This window comes from Arachis ipaensis, chromosome B6 (assembly GCF_059453495.1).
Source record: "Arachis ipaensis isolate K30076 ecotype BB chromosome B6, ASM5945349v1, whole genome shotgun sequence".
Classification (NCBI taxonomy): domain Eukaryota; kingdom Viridiplantae; phylum Streptophyta; class Magnoliopsida; order Fabales; family Fabaceae; genus Arachis; species Arachis ipaensis.
Window position 1 is genome coordinate 94,691,994 of NC_142441.1, and position 8,833 is coordinate 94,700,826.

Here is an 8,833-nt window from a genome sequence, read left to right on the forward strand (position 1 = left end):
AAGCAGAGATTCAGAAGAACGAAAGCATCTCTATACACTTATCTGAAATTCTCACCAATGATATACATAAGTGTTTCTATCCTTATTTTCTATCTATTTATTATTTATGATTCGAAAACTCCATAACTATTTTATATCCGCCTGACTAAGATTTACAAAGTGACCATAGCTTGCTTCATACCAACAATCTCCGTGGGATCGACCCTTACTCACGTAAGGTTTATTACTTGGATGACCCAGTGCACTTGCTGGTTAGTTGTATCGAAGTTGTGAATGAAAAACGATTTATTAAGACATGCGTATAGAGTTTCTGGCGCCGTTACCTGAGATCACAATTTCGTGCACCAAAGTCTTATCCTCATTATCCTCCTCAATGGTGACCACAATTGTCCATTGCTACTACTTAGTTAACCTCTAACCATGGAGGAAAGTCAAGTGGATGAATCAACTTGATTCCACAAGTCCTAGCCAACTCCCATGGGAAAGACTAGCTTTAGTGGTATCCAAATCAATTAGCAACTTCTAATTGTCAATCAACAAAGGAATTAGATAATTGAAGCGTCACTAATTACTCTACCTAGGCCAAGAGGAACAAAATCTACACTAAAATCCAACCAAGCATTTCATCAAACACTTGGAAGGCAATAAAAGTAAACAACTTAAATTACAAGAATTAAAGAGAGATCTAACTAGAATAGCAAGAGATCAACAATAGAAAAGGAAAACAATTATGAAACAACAAAGAACTTACCAATTGCATTGAAGAATAAATGTAGATCTATAAGAGAAAGTTCATAAACTACAACTAACAATACAAAGGAATTACAAGAGAAGAAGAATTCTACAACTACAAGAGAACACACTACTAGAAAACTAGTTATTACAGATGGAAATTTCCGACAGATTTTATCCCACTAAAATACGGAGGGAATTTCAGAGGAATTTTTTGTCGGAAAACAAAAAAAATGGATTAGCATAAATTATAGACGGAAAAGAGAATCTGTCGATAATTTCGTCAGAAAAATTAATTTTTTTCCGTGAAAAATGGTTACAGACGAAAAATCTGTCTGTAATTAAATAGACAAAATGCTGCGTTTTATTAAATTATTACAGATGGAAAATCCGTCTGTAATTTAAATTTTCCGTCGAAAATATTGAAAACCCTAATTTTATCACCACCCATTCACACTCCATTCGAACACCATTCACACTCCATTCACACTCCTCTTCGCCCTCATCCGTCGAACTCTTCGCCCTGCATCCCGCCACCCGCAGCCACCGCAGTCTCTGCTGCCACTGCAACCACACAGCCCCCGCATCAGCCCTCGCAGCTCCACGCAACCCCACAGCCTCGCAGCCCCACAGCAGCGCAGCCACCACAGCCCCTACACAGACATAGCCTCCACCACCACCGTAGAAGATCCGTCGCCGTCGTAGGAAGATGTGTCACCGTGATTGGAAGCTCCCTCGCCATCGTTTGGAAGCTCGTTGGTCGTCTCCTCTGTTTGAGCACTCTCCTTCTCTCTCTGTGTCGCCGTTGTGTTTCTGCCACTGCCCTTCCTCTTCACAGCCGGTGAGTACTGTGATAAATTGAGAACATTGAATGCTGTGTAGTTTGTTAAACAGTCACTTTGTTGTTCATAATTTTGCTCATTTTTTTATTCATACTTGTTCATAAGCACTGATAATATTGAATGCTGTGTACTTTGTGAATTTTGTTCATAAAATGTCTGTTTGCTGTTCATAATTTTGTTCATATTTGTTCAAAACAATGATAATATGAAATGCTGTGTAGTTTGTTAATTTTGTTCATAAAATTTTTGTTTGCTGATTCAGAGTTTGCTGAGAGTTATGGTGAAAGTGCTACAGGAGCCGTAGTTCACAGGACTCTGCGGTTAGTCCTTCAACATCAGGACAATATAGTACAACTCTTTCAAGATTGACGCAAAAACTGAGTGTTTTTGGTTGCATTTCATTCCTTTTTTATTTTCATTTTGAAGTGCTTCCCCGCTGATTCAGTAGCATTTGTCACCGTTGCTCTCACTCTCTGCTCTCTCAAAGATGAAAATGTAAGTCTATAACTTTTTTTAAAATGTTTTCCCCCCAAAATTATATATTCTTTCAATTGAAGCTTTGACCCTCTAGCAGGGATTTCGGTTAATGCTCTGATAACAATTTTGTTGATGATAGCTTAGAGGCAAATAATGGTGCCTTCACCAACTTCGAGGTGCTTGATTTCTTACGAGCTAAAGGAGCTTCCAAAGATCCTACTAGGGTTCTTGCCAAAGTAGCCCAGTCTGAATACAAGGTATTAAAAACCAATCAATTCATTAGCCTTTGTATTTGATGGTGTGAACTATGGTGCTTCCGATTTTGCTTATTCTGCATACTCTTTGGTAAGTTATTAATTCACATAATGAAATGCCTTTATTTATTCCTATTTTCATAGCGTGTTAGATCTCAATCTAAACATGTTAATTTGCTATAATATTCTCTGTTTTTCAGATTTTGGTTTCACTAGCAAGTATTATATTATTCTATTAAAGTTCCATTCTTCTAGCTTGGAGAAAACTGTTGATTATCATATTAAATAAAAAAGCTTGGTTGTCATAATTTAATTTCTATAGAGACTGATATAGTATTTTCTGATCTGGTTCTAGTTGCATTTACGGTTAACACTTTCTAGATTGGTGTGAGATATCAGCTAATCTTGGAGTAGCTATTTCCAAGCTTAGTAATTATAGATGTATTCTTTGAAGGATATCTGATCATTTCATGGACTTCAATTTTGTTTACTTAACAAAACTTAAGATCATGTTAATATAACCATTAATTAGAATCTTTATTTGTTTAGAAATCTATGGTTTTTTCTTTCTTTCATTTTTTCCCTCAAATGCATTTGCACTGCTTGCAGCATAACTCTTTCTACCCCTGATGAGGTGTGTCCCATTTAGCTGGTTTCGAGAGGTACTTCCTTCTTATTTCAATTTCATTTTTATCAATCATTTCCATGAATTTGAACTTCAATTAGACGTGTTCTTTTCTTCTTGGCAGTCACGCAATTCTTATCTATCTTGCTTTTGCCTTTCCTGGTATTACTGATCATTGGTTGGTATTATCCCCTTTTCACTTATTTAATCATGATAATTTTCTTATGACTCAACAGATATGTGAATGACCACAGTGTTAGGTACTTAGTTGTCACATCTGCGTCACTTATTTAATTGCATAGGTGGGAGGTCAAGCTGGAAGATTTAGCAATGACCTTAGGCTTTGTTGGAAATATTTGCATGATGTTTCTGTTCTTTCTAGTATTAAGAGTGTCTTCGCTTTTGCAGTTCATTGGCCTAACTTTAGAGGGAAGTATCAAGTACCACATCTAGCTAGGACCACTGCAACGGTCCTCTTCACAGCCCATGGACTTTGCTACATTATCTTTTGGGACAACACTAATCAAATCTAAGAGGTAAATTTAATAAGCAACTTGTTCAATGCAAAGTCCTTTTTCAATCATAAACTATATAGGCTAACATTGCAAGAGATTTCATTGTAGATGCTCATGTGGAATAAAGCTGGCATCTCAAATGTGGCTGGAAAAGTAGCTTTGCTAGCAGGATTAGCCATGTGGGCCACTAACTTACCTTTGATAAGGCAAAAACTTTATGAACTTTTTTTCTACACTTATCAACTATACATAGTTTTTGTAGTCTTTTATGTACTACATGTAGGATTTTCTTCTTTTTGTGTGTTTCTTACAAGCTTTTACTTATTCTTGATCGATCGCTACCTCAGGTTCCTACAGTCCCAGCAAAAAATTTAGCTGGTTTCTGCTCGCATCTTATCTTGTGAAACTATTGAACTGAATTTCTCCAAGAATCCAGGTGAATGACAAGTTCTATATCTAAATTTGTCTCCATTTTAAGCAACATAGTATTTATTTCAATTTCCTCTCATGTTGCTACAATAGGATTCAACTTTTCATATATATTGCTCTCATGGGGACACAGAAATTGTTGAGTTCTGATCAGTGCATATAGGTAGCTAATTTCAAATCTGCACCGTGATGTCATACAAATCATATAAAAATAAAAGCTCAATCATTCATTACTCTTTTTCTTTGTTATTCTTCTTGTAAACTTTTGCATACTAGTTTTACAGGAGTTTGCTGAGAGCAAGGACAATGGGAAGATGGCTGAAGGATCAAAAGGAGAGGAAAAAGCAGGAAATTAGAACTCATAATGCTCAGTTGCATGCTGCAGTATCCGTAGCAGGCATAGCTGCTGCCATTGCGGCCATTGCAGCTTCAATAGAGTGTACATTGTAGAATCAATAGTGTACATAGCAACCATAAGAAAGTGTAAATAGCTGCCATAAAGTTCTACACTTACCATATGAGTGGTCTCTAGCTTAGCTTGCATTGTTCAAGAAATTTTAGAAAATCCTAAGGATACTACTCTACTAATATTTGCGAGACATAGATGTAATTTTCACTCCATATGAATGTATAACTGTATATTATTGAATAAGTAGAGTTATATGCAAAGAAATATTATATAGATAATCTATTTTTCATATATCTCAAAGAAGAAAAAAATAATATATAATTTATATGAGTTGAGTTGAGTTTTTTTATACTTATTTTGTATGAAAACAAGTTTATTTTGAAATTAGAAAAATAAAAAAACTTCTATTTTATCTTACTGACAGATTTATAGACAGATTTTCTGTTTGTAATCAGAACGTGGGATGATTTTCCAAAGTTCAAATTACAGACGGAAAATCCATCTGTAATTACAGATGGAAAATCCGTCAAAAAGTTCCTCGCCTTTAGGAAATTGATAGAAAATTTACAAAGGAAAAATCCGTCGGTAACTGGTAAAAATCCGTCTGTAATTTTCCGACGGAAAAAAAATCCGTCGGTAAATAATTTCTGACGGGGCTTTTACAGATGGACAAAATCCGTCGATAACCAAAAATTCGTCTGTAATAAAGACCAAATCCATCTGTAAATCTGTCTGTATTAATCCATTTTCTAGTTGTGACAATTGAAGATGCAAAAGGAGAACTAAGCAAGAGAAGAAGTAGATCTAGATCTAAGAAATTAACCTAAACCTAATCCTAATTCTAGAGAGAAGTGAGAGCTTCTCCCTCTAAAAACTAACTCTAACTACTTCTAAAACTTAAACTATGACTAATGATCAAAAGTATGTCAATTCCCCTTCAATCCTTAGCTTAAATAGCATCAGAAATGAGTTGGATTGGGCCCACAAGGCTTCTAAAATCGCTGGCCACGAGTTGTATTAAGTGAACCATGTGTAACCATCGGCGCGTACACGTACCATGAGCGTGTGCACCTCTAAACGCGATGCAACTATGGCAAATCTTATATCATTTCGAAGCTCCGGATGTTAGCTTTCTAACGCAACTAGAATCGCATTATTTGGACCTCTGTAGCTCAAGTTATGGTCAATTAAGGGAGAAGAGGTCGGCTTGATAGCTTTTGCGATTCCTTCATTTCTTCATGAGTTCTCCATTTTTACATGCTTTTCCTTCATTCCCTTGATCTAATCTTTGCTTCCTAAATCTAAATCACTTAAAAAACATATCAAGGCATCTAATGGAATCAAAGGTAAATCAAGATTAAACAATTAAGGGCCTAAAAAGCATGTTTTCACACTTAAGCACAAATTAGGAGACAATCATGAAACCATGCTATTTCATTGAATAAATGTGTGTAAAAGGTCATAAAATCTCCTAAATTAAGCACAAGATAAACCCTACAAATGGGGTTTATCAAGGAGGAAAGCGCTATGATCAACCTCCACCTTAGCAAGGAACAATCGCCAAACTAGTGACGTTAAAGAAGCGCTTGATGGGAGGCACCAACATTTGGTATTTTCTTATCATTCTTCTTTTTTATTTTATTTAAGGTTGTGTATGTGTTTCATGGATTAAGTTTGGTGTGCTAAACTAATAGGATATTTGCATTTCATTGGGTACTTGGCCTAGTTTCATATTGAATATGTCATACTAAGTTTGGTGTTGCTACACCTCACCTATGCAAGGTCAGCCCACCATGCGAACACATTAGCAACCTAGTTAGTTTACATTGTTTTAGCTTTCATTTAGTTTTGTTTTAATTTTATTTGTTTTATTTGAATAAGCCTTTGCATTGCTTGATTGCTTTCACTTGATAGTCCTTTTTACTCCTATTTTCATCGTCACTATTTCTCTTTTCTTTGTTCCTTGAGGACAAGCAATCATTCTAAGTTTGGTGTTGGAGGCTATGCACTACATAGCCTTAGAAAGGATGAAGGCAAAAATGATGATTAAGTTTTAATTTCTCACTTATTCCCTCTCTTCTCTTGAATTCAGCGAGGAACACAATAAAGAGGGGTTTTGGTTGCTGAATTGCAGAAGTATATGGCTTATATAGTGTGGGCTTGGGCCCAACTTGAGCCCGGTTTACCCGGTTTAGCCCGTTGCCCAACTTTGGGTCAAAATATTTAAATTTAGTGTTTTAAATTCGTATTTTAAATATTTTTACTTCTGTAGATTACAAAATTTAATTTCCTAATTCCCTTGGCTTATGATTAACTTATTAGTTAATTATTTATTAATTTATAATATTTCACATCCTACCAACCTAATTAGAAATTTTGTCCTCAAAATTTTGGTTGCTGAAAGAAACAAATGAGGGTAGCGCTTCTTATCTCAATGTATAGTTACTCCACCTCTTGCTAACCTTCCAGAGCAATTTCGTATTTCATAACCCCTCTTTCACATCATAATAATCTTAGAGTTATCAAAAATCACCGCGCTTCCACCGCGCCACTCTGATCATAAGCCACTAAGAACCTACTCAGTCATCAATTTAAGTTCGAAGAGAGAGAGCTCGTGAGAGAGAGGCGTTGCCATCAGTTCTATCTTGGATCGTCGCCGCTGGAGCTCGCCGAAACTACTTGGGGTTTGCCACCGCTTTTTCTGGTTCTGTTTGAACTGGACTGCTGTGCCTGGCCGCCGGAGAATGGCGCTGTGGTCACCGCAAGCACTGCTGAAGGTGCTGCTGCCCCATTCCTTCATTCCTTTTTGGTACAATAAGTATTTTTGTTTCGGAACCCTCGTCGTTAGTATTCTATTATAGTTTGTTAAGGATTTTGCAATATTAATGCCTCAAGGCTGAGTTACTATGATTGCATGTCAGGTTTGTGGCTATTACTCGGGAAACTTGGGACATTGGTTGAGGTAAAAGGGTGTTTTGTATTTTCATTAAAAATCATGGGAATTGGGTACGTACTCATGTATTAATTATGTTTAAACCATATGCATTGATATGTTTGTATATACTTTATTGCAAAAAGAAAAAAAATATACAAAATAAATAAAAATATATATCAAAAGAAAAATAAAAAAGAAAAAAAATAGAAAAAGAAAAACATAGATATAAAAAAAATTGCAATAAAAAGGGACAAAAATGCTCCAAAGCAAAGCAGTAATAACAATGCATATGAAATGTGAATTAAAGAGAATGCATGATTATGTGAAAAAAGTGGGAATCATGGGTAGCTAGGTATTGTATTAGAATTGTATAGGTTGTTATATGTGTTTGGTGAGAGCTTAGGTTAATCAAAGATTCAAATTTCAATATCACTTGACCATATATGCATCCTTACCTTCACCCTAGCCCTATTACAACCTATGAAAAGACCTCATGATATATGTATATATGCATTGAATAATTGTTGATTGTTAGATGAAAAACAAATCTTAGAAAGCATGATTAGAGGAGAATTGAGTGGATCGACCCTATATACTTGAGCGACTAGAGCGGATACACATCCGGTGAGGGTTCGATGCTTAATTCCTTGTTCCTGGCTTTCATGAGCTTTCTTCTTGCAAGTTTATTTGAACTTCATTTTGATATTTGAATTGGTGGGATTCATGAATCGTCATATGATCTTAGCCCAACTTGTTCATATATGTTCTTGGAGATTGATTTTCTTTTAACCAAGTAGGTAGAATCACTTTGCATTTAGTTGCATGCATGTAGATAGGTTTTGTATAGTTTCTTTGCATTAAATAAATGTTCATACCACTTTTCTTGTCTTTCTTTATTCTTAGCATGAGGACATGCTTGGTTTAAGTGTGGAGAGATTTGATGCACCACTATTTCGTGGTATATTTTATGCTGAATTGAGTGGATTTTATCAACTTTTCTCATATTTATTCAAAAAAATAGCATGGTTTTGTAATTCTCTCTAAATTTGTGCTTAAGTGTGAAAACATGCTTTTTAGGCCCAAAAATTGATAAATTTAATTCACTTTAATTCCATTCGATGCCTTGATATGTTTGTTAAGTGATTTCAGGATTAGAAGGTAAAGATTGGATGGAAGAAGTGAAGAGAAAGGCATGCAAGTGGGAGAACTCATAAAGAAAAGAAGGAATTGCAAAGATGTCAATTCTGACCTCTTTGTACTTAATCGGTCATAACTTGAGCTACAGAGGTTCAAATGAGGCGGTTTCAGTTGCGTTGGAAAGCTAACATCCAGGGCTTCAAAATGATATAAAATTTGTCATAGTTGCTTTGCAGTTAGGCAATGCGCATGCGTCACCCATGCGTGCGCGTTGTAGGATCATCGTGGGCCATTTTGAAAAACTCATGGCCAGCTATTTCTGAGTCATTTTGGGCCCAATCCAACTTATTTCTAATGCTATTGAACCCAAGAATTTAAGGGGGATGAACTAAGTAGTCATAGTTGAATTTTTATCATGTTTTAAATGTAGAATTCTAGAGAGAGAAGTTTTCTCTTCTCTCTAGAAATTAGGTTAGGT